This window comes from Ornithodoros turicata, chromosome 2 (genome assembly GCF_037126465.1).
Source record: "Ornithodoros turicata isolate Travis chromosome 2, ASM3712646v1, whole genome shotgun sequence".
NCBI classification, from domain to species: Eukaryota; Metazoa; Arthropoda; class Arachnida; order Ixodida; family Argasidae; genus Ornithodoros; species Ornithodoros turicata.
Window position 1 is genome coordinate 67,944,518 of NC_088202.1, and position 15,645 is coordinate 67,960,162.

A 15,645-nucleotide genomic window follows, 5' to 3' on the forward strand; every position below is an offset into this window, starting at 1 on the left:
GGGTATCCATTTTGGGAAACCAAACGGACTCGCGGAGCAGTTGTTTAGTCTTCACCATGCCCATGTGCCCTTTGTGGGCAAGCTGAACTGCACGTTCCTGAAGACCTGAAGGGAGCAGTAACCTTGTGCCTCGCAGTATGAGCCCTTGTGGCGTCACAGACAGTTCACTCTCTAGAGGCTTGTAGGGTTTGACGTGCGGCTTATTCCACAGATCGTGCCTCATAGAGGGGCATGCTTGAATTGCTTGTGTGAGTTCTTGACACGTGACATCGGCCAATGTTGCCTTAATGACTTCCTCGGTGTTTATTGCACGAGGTACTGCGATTCTTGACAGGAATAAGACATACTCGTCAGGTACCTTGCTGGTTCGAAACCTGGGGTTGGTTTGCCCTACAGGATGTCGGGACATGTAATCTGAAGGATTTTCTGATCCTTTCTGGTGTTGTACAGTGAAGCTGTACTGCTGAATTCGTAGACACAGTCGTTCAATCCTCGCAGATGGTCGCGAACTTGGATTTGTCAGAATATTCACAAGCGGTTTGTGGTCATTGTGTAGCACAAAACAGGTTCCGCAGAGGTAGATATTGAAGTGCTCTATGGCCCAGACCGCAGCAAGAGTCTCTTTCTCGATTTGCGAGTAATGTTCTTCTGCCTCTGTAAGGCTACGGCTGGCATATGCCACTACACGAGTTCTGTCACCACCATCCTGCGCGAGGATGGCTCCTAATCCCTTTGGACTTGCATCAACTGTGAGATGGGTGGTTTTGTTCTGGTCGAAGTAGGCCAGGTTGCTGCTATGAGTGAACACATCTTTTAGCTGGTCCAGTGCTTTTTGATGCTCTGTTGTCCAGTTCCATGGTGTTTCCGTCTTTGTCAGGGAGCGTAAAGGCGCTGTTAGCTGTGCTAGGTTAGGAATGAACCTGCCGCAGTAAGTGATCATTCCAAGAAGGCTTCTCACCTCAGACACATCTCTTGGAGGTGGCATATTTAGGAAGCCTTGTACCTTAGCAGGATCTGGTTTGATGCCTTTCTCTGAGATGATATGTCCGAAGAATGTTAGCTCACGCTGGAAAAAAAAGCATTTTTTGGGACTCAGTGTGATTCCACAGTCGGCTAGACGTTTCAGGGTAGCGTCAAGGGAGTCGTTGTGTTCTCTTTCCGTCTTGCCGTACACCAGGATGTCGTCGCTGATGTTTATCACGCCGGGAATGCCCGCAAGTACTTGACGAACCGTATTTTGAAAAAGTTCTGCGGCTGCGTTTATTCCGAAGTTCAAACGCTTGTACCTGTAAAGTCCCATGTGAGTTGCGAACGTTGTGATATGACGACAGTCTTCTTTAAGTAGCAGCTGATGATAGCCGTCGTTTAGATCTAGTTTAGAGGACATCATTGCACCGTTTAGGCAGGTAACGAGGTCTTCTAGTGTAGGTGATGTATGGCGTTCTCGTATAATAGCTTGGTTAGCGCGGCGCATATCGACGCACTGACGCACTTGGTCAGGCGCATGTGGCTTTGGAACCACGACTATGGGGGACACCCAAGTTGTTGGACCCGTGGCTTTTTCAATAACATCTAGCTGTATCAGCCTCTCGATCTCCTTTTCTACTGCTTCACGAATGTGAAATGGAAGAGGACGTGCTTTCTGTGTGACTGGTGGAACCGTAGGGTCGATGTGGAGCTGAACTTCAAATCCCCTTAACCTTCCAAGGCCAGTGAACAATTTTGGGGTACTTGCTTAGAATGTTTTCTTTGCTTGTCGCCACGTTGTAAGCAATGGATATGAGCCCAAGTGCTTCAGCCAACCGAAAACAAAGCAATGACTCACTAGGTGTTGCTGTGACAAGGACGGTGTCTTTCACCACTGAAGTCTTGTAAGAGAATGGTGCCCGGAACTTTCCTAGTAACGGAAGCTCATTCTTCGATCCATATGCAAAGACCTTTGGCACGGGCTTGACAAGTTGGGGTCGTTGCGGGATGCTATTGTACGTGTCAAGGCTAATTATCTTCACCGTAGCGCCTGTGTCTATGATGAATTCTAACTCCTTGTTGAAGACAGTGAGCATCACCCTCGGGGCTTTAGAATTCTTCGGGAACAGTGCAAAGGCTTCATCACCGGACTCGCTGTCTGCACTCTGGTTTGTAACTTCATGAACGACATTTGGGTCTTCGCTTGTGTTGTTTTTACTGCGGCACACGACTGCAAAATGGCCACGTTTCCGGCACGCATTGCATGTTGCATTTCGTGCTGGACAAGGCTGTTTTCCGCCTTTGTGAGGCCAAGCACCACCACAGTTGAAACACTGCTTGTCTTGACGCGTGCTCGTTGACGTTCCCGTGTCAGTAGATGCGTTGCTACGTTGCTACTTCTTGCGTGTAAGACGATGCACATCTGTGGACATGGATGCCTCAATATCGTTCACTTGTCGAGTTGTAATTTCGTAAGTGCGGCCTTGTGTCAGCAGCTGGTCAAGTGTTGCATCCGTCTGTAGTGCGAAGCGTCGGAGTTTGGTGGACGTTGTGCCGAGAACAATTTGAGATTTGATTTCTGCTTCAGTGTTTGCAAACGAGCAATTTCGAGCCATTGTGCGCAAACGCGTATAGAAGGAATCTATGCTCTCATCTTGTTGCGTTGTCCGTCGTAACTGAAAGATCTCGTAGTCTTTGTTTACCTTAGGCGTGAAGTGATCGTGGAGCTTTTTCTTAGCTGTAGCGTAAACATCTGCCGTGGAGGCTGCATCAGGTCGTGTTTCTGCTTCGGAGGATTGAGTTATGGCTGTACCTGGGTGCGGCTCCAGCGAGGTGTATACGTCATATCCGTCATCCCCAATGTAATGTAGAAGCAGTGCTTTCTTTTGGGCTGGACTTGTGATATTGAGACCAACGAGTAGATTTTCAAATCGATTTATCCAGCGCTGCCAACGGTCCCCAATAGTAGTGTGATCCGAAGAAAGGTCAAACTGAGGAAATGCCGGTAAGGTAGCGGGTACGACCGCCATGTTGAATGCTCGTTGCTCACCTCTTGTGTTCTCGGTAGCGCCTCAGGAGTCAGTGGCTTGGTGACATCTGTGCTGTACGAAGAGTTGCGCGCATCGCTCGAATGTGCCCGAAGGAGTTCGCACTCGTCGCCAGTTGTTGCGTTGCTTGGTATATGATGAGAAGCACGCACCGTCAGATTCACGGTATACTCTTTATTCCGCCATCTTGAGAATCCCCCGGTTGCCAGCACAACAATCGGGGCGGGTTGTATGGACGTGGGTAATACAGTGACATAATAGTACAGATAATATATGACAGTTACCATCTCCAATATCGGTAATATACCGTGTTTCCGTTACCATTACCGTCATCATTCCCGTTAGCCTTCCCTGTGTGTATAGCTGCGGATATACAAGGGAAAAGAATAGGAAGAGCTGCCTCTCTTGCGGATTCCTTCGTTTGGCTCACACCCTCTCACCACGAACAAGGTGGCGAGGGAATTAAACTTTTTTGCACATCTCGGTTAAAGAGTAAAAAAAAAAAAAAACACGGAGCTTCTCCAGGTTTTACACACTCTGAAAATAGCTCTATAAAAAAAGGAAAACGCACATGTTGGAGTGGTATATCGAGTGCATTTGCTGTCTATTACCAGAATGGAACAGCACCATTGCCTAGCTCATAAAAATATTGGAAATATAAAAACGACGGATGCAGAGCAGCAGGAAGACCACAAGAGGGAAGGGAAGCTTCAAATCCACGAGTATCATCATCACGTATTCAAGGGGCCCAGTGGAGTGGATCGCACCTTTGCGCTCAAAGCCAGCTTTGAAGAACAGACATACAACCTCGGAGCGTTACACGGCTGTTGTCATGTGTACCGGCAGGCTCAGCGTCACTGTTCTCGCGCTATAAAAATGCAGCATAACAGGTTTCACCAACGCCAGTTCACATTGGAACCGCTGTTAGAGTGCGCCTGTGTTGCACTCTAAATGTGTTTTTTGGTCGATTGACGCGTTTCCATATATTGGAGCGTTCTTCAGTGTTATCACTTGATTGTCAATCAATACTACTTTTAGATTGTTTGTATATTACAATATGTTAGTTAATTTGAGGAGAATGTGCTTGTCTGGTTCCTACTCCCCTCTACAGGTGCCAACGTGTGTACGTCCTTTTTCTTGTGTTTATTTTGTGCTCCGTCAACCCCAGTAGCGGGTGACGTCACACTGCAAGAGGGAGCCGGTGATACATTAGCCCGGGTTCACCAATGTGAGTTCACCAGAGTGAGTTCACACCATCTCGGTTCCGGTGTCAACTCGCGTTGGTGAAACCGTACTAATGTGTCACTGCTCTTCACTGCACACGTCACCTGGGTTGACGGAGGACAAAGTGTACCTATACCTACCCAAGCCTGCCCGCTCGTTGATTGCATATTTTTCGTAGCATGATGTTTCAGTAAAATATCTTGCTAGAGCGCCCTGTATACACATACTGCACATTTATTAACTTGCCTTCTACTTCGTGAACGAGATAGATGACCTCAACGTCGCCGTACAACCCAGCTTCTCCGGCTCTAACCCTTGGTTGAGCACCTTAACAAGGAAAACAAATCTTATGGTGGTGGTGGCGTCAGTGTCCCGAAACTCGCGAGTTCCTTTGTAGGATAAAGTGAGGCGTTTCATGCGTTTCACGTCATCGGACGTCAGAAAACGCCACAAATTTAACGTGACGATGGCATACGGTGGCTAGTGCTTACTGATTGGTTCCACGGCGATGAATTTGTATTATGGGCGATGATTGGCCGTTTTCAAATTTGTGCGCGAGCGCTCAAACAAGCGACAACGCGTCGGCAGAGCCGGCTGGAACCGGCGTCCGTCTTCTTTTTTTTATATATACTTTAAGTGCCATAGCTATGGCATTACATAAGGGGGGGGGGGGAACAATAGGAAAAGGATACATATCAAAAGCACGACAATCACAAGAAAACACAACCATACAGCAATTACCTACTCTAAGTACAATCTCTCACATGCCCTAGTAAAGATATCAATATTACTATTCATGACAACATCTTCAGGCAAAGAATTCCAATCACGGATGCCTGTCTGAAGGGGGGAATTATAAAAATAGTCTGTCATGCCAAATGTCGTCTTAAGCTTATGATGGTGGCCAAGATGGGCCGATAAGTGGTGGGCTGGTTAATATACGAAGAGCCATTGAGGAAAAGCCGAAAAATGTTCACCAGCCTTTTAACCTTTCTGTAACATTCTGTGGCTCATTGCGTGTATAGCGGTTGCCCAATGAATTCAGATGTTTCCTGTTTTAAAATGCTGGCCGGACTATTTCAGTGTCTTCGAAATGTCACAGCCGCCAGGGAGGTGCATGCGCAAGATTTCTGGTCTGCTTCTTGGTGTAGAAACGAGAAAAGATTCGAGAGTACGAACGCGCGGTTCTATACCCGGTCACCGACAGTCGAGAGGTACGTCATTTTCTATTGCTTGTTGCCTTACAACACCGCATTCACTTGGTGTTTCGTAGATAAGTAGCACATCAATCACTGTAAATCCCTCCCCGACTACGCTGTGACCGACCACGTAGCTTTGAAATTACGGTGGCAGATTACATTTCAATGCGTAAAACAGTATTTTCGTGTTATGAATAAATGACCGCCCGCGTCGTAATGTCTAAAGACATGACACTACGGTAAGTCTGTGATTGTAGGTGATTTACCTCAATAAGTTTTATTCGATGTTGTTAACTTAGTAGCTGTCCTGTAGCTCCAAGGCCGAGTTTGTCTAGGTATTAAGCCTGGATAATATCCTTGTGAGGTAAATAAAATATATTTCTTGTACTTAGGTCACTCATCACACCCCATAGCTGCGAGCTCCTCACAATTGTCCATAATCGTTCCTTTTCTTGCATCGAATACCAGCTTTTGTATGTGTTTACATTGCACACTTACATGATGCAAGTTTCGCCATGCATAGCTGTATACCTTAACCTAATTTTAATCTTGCAGCCTCTGAGCTCCAGCCCCCCGTAGCAGCCTTACAGTCCTTGCCCGAGGCAGTCCAACGTCGTCAAGCTTCTTCAAGCAAATTCCGGGGCAATATTAATGTGATGTAGTTTTCGTTACTGCGAACATGTTGTGTACGTGTCGCTTGCATAAACGTATACCGCACAATAGAATACTTAAAGTGACAAAACCAGCCAAGGCTACGTCGTTTTTCTGCAACTCCCACTGCACTCCAACAAATGCGAACCACAAAACAACCAAAGAAAGAAACAAGAAACAACAACAACAACAACTTTATTTTGCCTTTGGAGAGTGGGGAGGTTCATAGCCACAGGTGATACTCTACCCCATTGCTGTTGGGAATGTGGGGAATAAAATAACGAGCCCCTTCACAATAACGATCGAAGTCCGATGGTGTGCAGAAACACAAACAACAACAAAAGACGACAAGCAGGGCAGAAAGGAGGAAAGTAGAGCGCGAGAAACGCGTGTACGTCATTTTACGACATGGACACATCAGCACACACACACACACAAAGGGTGGCTAGTCCTCAGTCATTGGTCCATCAGTGGAGGTCATGTGAGTTTTCCGCTATAGGCTTCTATGCCAGCTTCGTATCCCGGTGGTGCTGCCAGTGGGAGAGCTCGCCGTTGTCGACCTCACATAGGTAGGTAACGTCACCACTAAGGCGCCAACCGCATGGAGCGTATTTTACAGCCGAAATGGGCCAGTGTTCTCTCTGCCGAACCGCGCGGAACGTGAGTAGAGCTCTTCCAACCGCATGTGACGGATTCTCGGCGAGCGTGGTTGGTATGGTGATGCATCGGCTGCCTGCTGTGGACGCGGTAGCTACATACATACTACTTGCATTGTAGCTATGCTGATGAAAACACACAATGTCATCTGTTTCTACTTTCGTAAAACTTCGAGCAGTAAAGATGTGCGTCCTCTTTTGTGCACCCGCGCGTCCCCGAGGCGCTTCTGGCTTCGCCTGGTCCCAGCTGGTCATGTTAATTATTTCTGGTCATGCTGCCAGTCGCTTGCTTTGCTTTGCGATATTAAGTAATCACGGCAACATAATCAGACTAAGTATACATGACAGTGGCGATCATGTGCTGGAAGCAGCAGCGATAAAACATAACAGCCAACTTCAGTCACATTCCAGTTTCGGTCACATACAAATACCCAAGACGTCAAACCGGGACTCAGGTAATCAGTCATCGTAAGCGCATGACGTCATGAAGAAAGGCGACACACCCACGAAGCCTACTGTCAAAAAAGTTTATTGACTCACATATACATTGTTTAAAAACTCGCTAAAATGTTCATTGTCGATTACGCCATCGACGGAAACGGCGCCAATCCTCCCCGCTCTTCGATAAGTATAAATACATTTGCTTAAACGCGTAAATACACTTACGAGTTCGTCCGCGAGTTCTATCCAGAATAAATGATTCGTTACGTCTTTGTACTCGTCCATCTTCATGTTCTAAGCGTTCAATATCGTACACCACGAATCGGGCAGCCCTGTTGTCTGTTTATGTGCCGTGCTCGCCGTGCTGGAGGGAAGGCGGTCACGTGCACTTTCCTCTCACTGCTGATTGGCTGGCCTGATTCCGCTCCGGTCGTCACTGCCGAAATTTATATCCCGCCAGATATGAGCGTTTCGGCTGTGCGCCTATTGTTGTTCTGTCGTTCGGTTGCACGCTCGGCACCCGCTCCGCTTGAATTCGGCTGGCAAATACGCTCCATGCGGTTGGCGCCTAACACTCTGCGGGGAGAGCGAATGTGCGCCCTGAGCCGACTTATGGGAACAGCACAAACACATTCTAACAGCCGATCCCCCTCCCCCCCGCACACACACACAGGAAAACCCAGGAAAAACAACAGACAGCATAGTCGGCACCGATGTTCGAGGATGCAATAGCGCGCCAGGAGAAATACTGCAGCGCCACCATGCAGCGTAGTGTCATGTGGACAGCCTAAACAGCCAATACGGAATCAGAGTGAGTATGATGGATTACATCATTTGGCGGAGGAACGACCGTGATCTCACTGTGTCCAGCCATCCTACCTGCGGCGCAGTAATATTTTGAGAGCTGACGGAATTGATTTATTTTCCTTCTTAAGTCGAACACGACTATAGGCTTCCTGTCTAAGACAGGAGTCCAGCGGAAGCGACGACGATGGAGTACAAGGGCCGGCCCTGTATCGTATTTGTAAGCTACGGCCTAGGATTTCTGTTACCGCGCTCCTCGGTCAGTCTCCTCGCTCTTTGTTGTCGGGTGCCGCTCATCTTGGTCTGTGAGAGGGCTCGTTTTCCCCTTGGCCATCGCTTCGGTTGACCTTACGTAAGCGCAGGTGAAATGTGCCAGGGATTAGCCTGTCTAGGTTAACCAGGTAATTAGGCTTGCTACTTCAAATGTTCTCGTGACTTCGGCGACGAACCTGTAGGTAGAGGCTCGACATCAAGTTGTCGCGTGCTACCTGTGGCGATGACTCGCAATGCCTCCGTCCTCGCTCCCGGTCTCAGTCTTCTGGTTGTCTGCTTGTACTCTCCCGCTCCGCCCTTACTCTAAACTTGAGTTGTTACATCAACTACTCTTGTGACGTCATGAGCCCCCTATTATCGTTTCCCTTGTTCCACATTGTACGGTCCCCGTGAGAGGTCGCAGCGAACCACAACATATGACCCCCCCCCCCCCTACTCCACTATGCATATGCATCAAAAATACAATACTCAAAGCAATTCCCAGAAACTGAAAATAGAAGATAAATACTTCAACGTTGAAAATCTGGGGACATACATCGAGCGGAAGGGAACCCCCTGAATCTCACAGAGCCATAAAACGCACACCGATGATGACCATAGCGCGAACGACGCGTTACACAAACGACGCGAGACGGTTTGGGTGCCCCAAGGCCCTAGACTGTTCTTGGAGCTTTTGTTAGGATTATAATGTATCTACAACACTACATTTCATGTCAAGTTAAGACCAATAAATTATGTTTGCCCATTGTGTCCTTGGGTTCACGTCGGACAGTGTGCGATTCTGTGCTTGTCAGGGTATTGACTGTGCACGGTAATCATTGTGCAGACGAGTTAAGCGCAGGACGAGTGAAGCGCACCGGACACGTAATTCCAAAACACTACCCAGTACAGCTGATCGCGCTTTCTCTAGACCTAGCGGATGATAGGTGATGCTCTGGCGACTTACGTTGCCGTGGCGACGCCGAGATGCCACGGCCATCTGCTTGGTTTCAAATATCGTTGGGGGAAAGAATGCAGGGATCTTTGGTCAGCGTACACTTCTACTTATGTGGCCGCACTTTCTAGAAGCTGTGTTGAATTGTAGACATTGCATGTGTGGTACTTTCCAAGCAGACTGATTGTGTTAAATCAGGACCTGTGATTCACGATGAGAAGGATACTTTTTCTTGGTATGGGGATAGAGTGGTCAGGCAATTTTAATGATTTGAACACTTAAGGCAGGATACAAGCCATGCATGGGCCGTCGACGAAGGGTGCCTTTTCATGTTCACCGATATTTGATTTGAATTGAACTGTGAGAAACATTTGGCGTGCGTTTTGGACGCTAGCAGCTGTGAAGACTCGTGGTGCCTGTAGTGTGATGATTTGCATCGGAGTGAGGTGATAGCAACATTTCGGGAATCGTGAATACTTTTCTCTGTGTTTTAGGCGTGATCATTCAGACAACCCCCTGGCGTAAATGGAACGTCCATGCATGTGCAGAAAAACTGAATCAGAACGCAAAGGAGTCTCTCTCTTCTCATCTCAAGGAATCTCTTGAGTTCTGAAAATGATTTAATATCACAACAACAACTACTACACGAATGACGATGGGATGAGGTGTTTCACAGCAACAATTGTTGTTCATGCCACACAAAGGGCACATATGTGGCAGTTTTAATTTCCAGTTGAGGGTGGTGCACCATATGAAGTTGTCATCTCTAGTCTGTCCGGCAGACGTATGTATGAGTATTGCTCTAGAAACTAGTTTCTGAGTATATCTCAGGTATAATTAAGTCTACGACGCGCTCACTTCTCTCACACTGCGCGTCGCATATTTGTAAGCACCGCAAGCTGGAATTCCGTGAGCGATCATGTTCAGTTTCCTATAGAATAGCACCCAATCTATTTTGTATTGAAATGGAACAAGAAAGAAATGCAACATCAATCAGCTAGAGCTTCTGGTTTTCGGTGCTTATATTTTCCGAGGTATTAGGAGATAGGCCAAAAAGAAGTTATCCTGTTATTTTATTATGTTATAAGTCAATTCAATCTTGCACTGCCGTAATTTGGTTTTGGGTTCATTTTTACCGTGTTTCGAGAGGTCTCAAAATTATAAACACCCAAAGCCGGAAGCCGGTTCTTCGCACTGACGTAACAGCGAAAATATAATAAACAAAGAGACCACATCTGTTCCGAAGCTCTAAGCCAGAAGTTGTGGACCATTGTGCGCCATTCTCAGAACTCGCCAGCACTGCGTCTCTTGATACGGTGTTTCAGTTGATACCTTGCATGGTCATTCCTCCAAAGAACATTTTGCGAAACACCTTCGTTTGGAAAGGAATAGACACACTGTCAATGCTCACAGTTCAACATACCACACAACGGGAAGTCGAGCCATGAAATTACGGACTGAAAAGGTATCACTGACTAGATATAACCTGGAAAAGATATGTGCCTTAGTTTGCTCCCTGGATATTTGAAATGGGTGGAAATGCAGTAGCGTCTCAGCGTTGCCATGGTAACACAGGTTGCCAGACGATGAGCTATCGCCCGCTAAAGCTAGACACAGCGCGATCCGTTATACAGGGTTAGTGTTTTGGAATTACGCCCACCGCACCAGTGATCGACAGAACGGAAAACACAGGTGATACTGCTTGACTTCATGAGGGCGAGTGTTCTCGTAGGGCTCCTTTAGTGGTTAAGTGGATTTGTTGCATAAATTTTTACAGGGTGCCATAGTACAAGCTCAAGTGCTAGCATGTCTGGCGTGTCGTTATTGAAGCCAGTTAACACCCAACTGCAGACGGAGGTGTTGCCAAAGCTATGATTGCAGCATGTGTTTTCAAAGAACTTAATTTAGCCTACAATTAGACTTTCTGGATAAATGACTCCAGCACCTGCCAGCGGTCTCTCTTTACGAAGCCCGGCGGAAAGAATAGCATTGATATGTTACACTCTTAGCACTCCTCACCATGTAAGCATGTCAAACAGACAAAGGCTGTCCATGTGATAAGTGACGTTGAAGCTGTCCAATGTTTAAAATAGGATCAGGTTCCGACACAGTTGACTCGCACTTCCAGGACGTTCCACTTGTCCCGCTCTTCCTTTGATACGCCTGTGACGACGTACTATGAACCTGCGTCTAAATTAAACTTCGCGCTGTGCACGGCAGGAATGTTTCTATCAATGTGGAAGGCGCCGAATAAGAAAGTGACGAACGAAATTAGGAATCACTTTGGATTCAAATATGTTCAGCGTTCGGTATTCGACAGCGTTTACATGCACTGTGACGTACTAGCTGCCGAATCACCGCACAGCTGTCTTGGATAGTATTTGATAGCAGGACGTTAGAACTCTATACTAGCGAAGATATTTCTCTTCGGATGCGTTTATTGCCGCTCTAGAGGCAATTGAAATATATGGGCACTTCTCTGAAGAATTCCCTTCCAAAAACGGTCGTCGGGTGACTTTTGCTGTAGCCAGAGTTTACCAAATTTAGAAGTTTCCTGTATTAGCGCAGGGTAAATGTTTTGTATCTCATGCTTAAGGGGCACATAAATTAAGGGGCTCGGCAGCAGGTTTACAATCGACTTTACGACAGGATGTTTTTATCACCACTCAGCTGTATATTATGAGCACCATCTGGATAGTGGTGTAGGCCTCTCCCTTGTGTTATTCGGCTTTACCGCAAAAAAATTTCGTCGACAGCGAACGTTGACATAGTTCATTGCATGCAAACGCAAGTCTTGATACGTTGTATTCAGTATGTTATCTGATATCCTGCGCAGGTTGCACATTCTTGTTTGATACGCCTGTCGAAGTATTCGAAACTTTACCAGTGAGAGAGAAAGAGACCAAGTCCTCAAACGATGAGGTGAAATGTACAGGATGTGTCACAGGTAGAGGATAAAACTTTTCATGAATCCGCTTTGCGTTTTCTCTTTAAAATTTCAGTGCGTATACTTATCTGCGATAATGCCTATACCTAGACGTTATATTGTTTGGACAGCCACTCTTAAATGAGCTTTGAAAAGTAATTTCGGTAAATAGAAATGGGTTGGTGGTATAACTTAGAAACCTGCATAGAGTAGAGCTCTGGGTCTGTAAATCGCATGAGATAGAACCCGCGTCGAGCTCCTGTGGCGCAGTATGAAAGAGGCAAAAATGTAAAATCTGCGTGCGTCCTGGGGAGTTCCATTTCACATGGGGCATCTATGCGTCTTTCCTTCGCCGTTACACTCCTTCTCAAGTCAACGAGAAAATGTACCATGAATTTAGGAAAATTTGGGCCTACTCCTCGAGGAGCACCTGTATATACAAGGTGGTTTTTCATTTGTGGATGCCATTTTTGTGGTTGTGTTGTACGACCAGGCGGACATCCTCTCGAAGAGTGTATGCAACAACTAGATGACTAATTACTTAAAATTTATTAATGAACTCTTTGTTTATGGGTTTTCGAGCAAAAAGTGAGATACAGCAGAATGGATGACAATCCTGGTTGAACGCCCTATTCTATACAGTGTGTTTGGTATAACGTGTTCAGAAATTATATTTAAAGCGAGCGACAAAAGAAAAGCAAGTGGTACTTTTCCGCCACTTGAGTAAGGAACAGGTACTGGTTCACTAGTAGCATCTGTTTCTTAGTCAAGTAGCTGAAAAGTAGCGCTCGTTTCTCTTTTATCGCTCGCTTTAAATAAAATTTCTGGACACGTTAGAGCAAACACCCTGCATATAAAAAAAATCTAAAACGAGCTCGTGCGATGATATATCCATAGTCGAAGTGGGTTATGCAAATAAGCCGAAACCGAAACCGCGCCGATCGGTAGCGGAGGGCGCACGGCGCTCATTCCATATCAGAGGGCCACGTGCTTTGGAGCGATGGGGATGATTGGAGTAGGTGGCGACCTGTTGGCCGGATCAAGGTAAGCCTCCGCCGGCGAAGATCATGCGATACGGAGGCGCGTGGTTTCGGTGATTTGCGTAGCAAAACTCGGCGATGGATATTTCAACGTTCGTGCTTGTTTCGGGATTTTAAAAATAGAACGGCTTTGAACGAGGCTTGTGGCCCATTCTGATTTCTCGCTTTTGCCCGGAAGTGCCTGATTAAGGAGGGAATTAGTGAATTTTAGGTAACTAGTCATTTAGCAGACACATACTCTCTCCGAGATAACTCCCGCTTGGCCTTAACCCATGCTGCTCTCATACTTTTTTCTTTTTTTACAAAAGGTTTGTCGCTAATTAAAGAAAAAAAAAGGCAGATATGAAGCAAATTACAGTGGCATCAAATCAACGACAGCGATAGAGCTGTTAAGGTAGTTTCATAGTAGTTCCTGTATATTTATATGTTTTCCTGCCTCATGACAATACACAGACAGAGCTGTATATTTCAGCTCGCCTATCGCGAATCGGGGTCTCCTGCGGGGTCCTCACCGCTGCAGCTTTTGCGTGTCTCGCCAGTGCTTGTGCAATGCGACGTGTCCGAAGATCTTCAGAAGACGTACACTTCCTAAGACGGCCCATAATGCCGCTATTCGCCTCCGCTTCTGCTATAGGCCCCCAGCAACCGTATAGGCGGAACCCTGCCTTCTGCGCCCTCTCCGGGATGTTTTGTAATCAGCGGTAGAACGCTAAATGAGGAAGTCAGTGTGTGATGTACGAATACGTGAGATGGAAAGTCGTATGCGAGCCCTTATTACATCAGAGACATCCAAACCATCGGAAGTGGGAGTATAGGAGCAGCATTCTAACCCTGCACTCTTAAACCCGTACCTTTTATTGTAACTTTTAGAAACATGTAACTTCTATATAGACGTAGATTTCGAGATTTCTTATAGGTTACACCACTGTAACGTATATTTAGAGGTTAAAAGCGACCAAGGTCATGTCTTTACAACACGAATAGAAGTTACATCTCGGAAAAAACAAAAACAGCTTGTTGTAACTTATAAATGTACCCTCTACTCCGGCACTGTAACTTCTAAGCGAAATCTCCAACGATAATTTCTTTGTTAGTTTCTTATCGTTGATGTTCTTATCGTTTGTTTTCCTTCTATTTTTCAGCATAATGCCGCGTTTCAGCCTCCCATTCGAGACGACAGTTGAGAATCTACGCTGTTATTTTTTATCTGTTTCAGCGTCATCTATACGTCGACTACATGTTATCAATGCTGTATGAACACAGATTATAAGCTCGCAGTCTGGAATACTGATAGTATGTTTCTTTCTAAAGGGTGGAAAACCATTGTCAATGCCGCAACCACCAAGATTTCCGATTTCGCTGCGTAGCCGAGCCTGGTCTATGTCTATCCACACTGAGAGCGGTTGCCTTGAAACGCTTAACGCTCGTCGTCCGTCCGTTAACAAGTGTAATCTGTTTTAATCAGTGGTTTTCCTCGCGTTTATCATAGTATCGTCAGGAACAACGGAAAAGCTAGATGTCTCTAGCAAACAAGGATATTTTCGGTGTTCTCAGGGGAAAGTGTAGTGAGTGCGAAGATTGCAAAGAATATATAACCGAAAACGACCGTCACCACCGCAGCCCTAATTCACACACTTCATACACTGGGTAAGTGTACGTTTTGTGCTAGGTACGTGCGTTATTTTGATAGCAAGAGCTCTTAGCGCATGTTTGTTGTGATTATGGCAAGCGTTTTGCGGTCCTGCATATGAACGCCACTTACGCTTGCTACTTTTCTGCTCTTACTTGGTCGCCAAGTCAATACACCGGCGTGCATTTTGCGAGCTGCGGATATATGCATCAAGATATATAATTCGCAGCTTCCTACTCGTTGTATTCTTACGATATTCTAAGACTCAATCGCGGAGTGAACGCCTTCCTGCATTTATGCTGCTTTGTACCTTGTGCTTTGTACCGATTAGAATGGTTCCGTAATTGTTACTCTCATTGCCCAAACTTTTGTTCCCAGGATCCCACATGCAGGTTCACATACACCGTCACCAGCGCAATGCAGTACCTCACAAACTCGTCCCAGAGCGCCTCCAACGCTGATAACGCAGTAATGTAGTGTCTCCTGCGTTACTGTACACTCATATTCCTCAAGGTTGTGTGCGTTTTATGTAATACTGTATTGCCATTTGCGCTCGCCTCTGCAACACGAATGTGGAATAAATTTTTTTCTGCTGCAATTCTCCATTTCGTTGGGTGTGTTCAGCTTAGCAAACATAGGTCAGTTGTTTTGACTCGCTAGCTTCCTCGCACTTTTATGCATTGCTTCTCACTTAGAAGATAGTTCTTTTTTCCACATACATGGTAAAGCGACCATGGTTTCTCCTCACATCAGAATCGCACTTGTGCACAATGTGTCACCTCTCGACAGACTTCTGTTTTTGTAATATACATATGTTCAAGATCTCCTTTTCTGCGGGTTCATTTTGGTACCT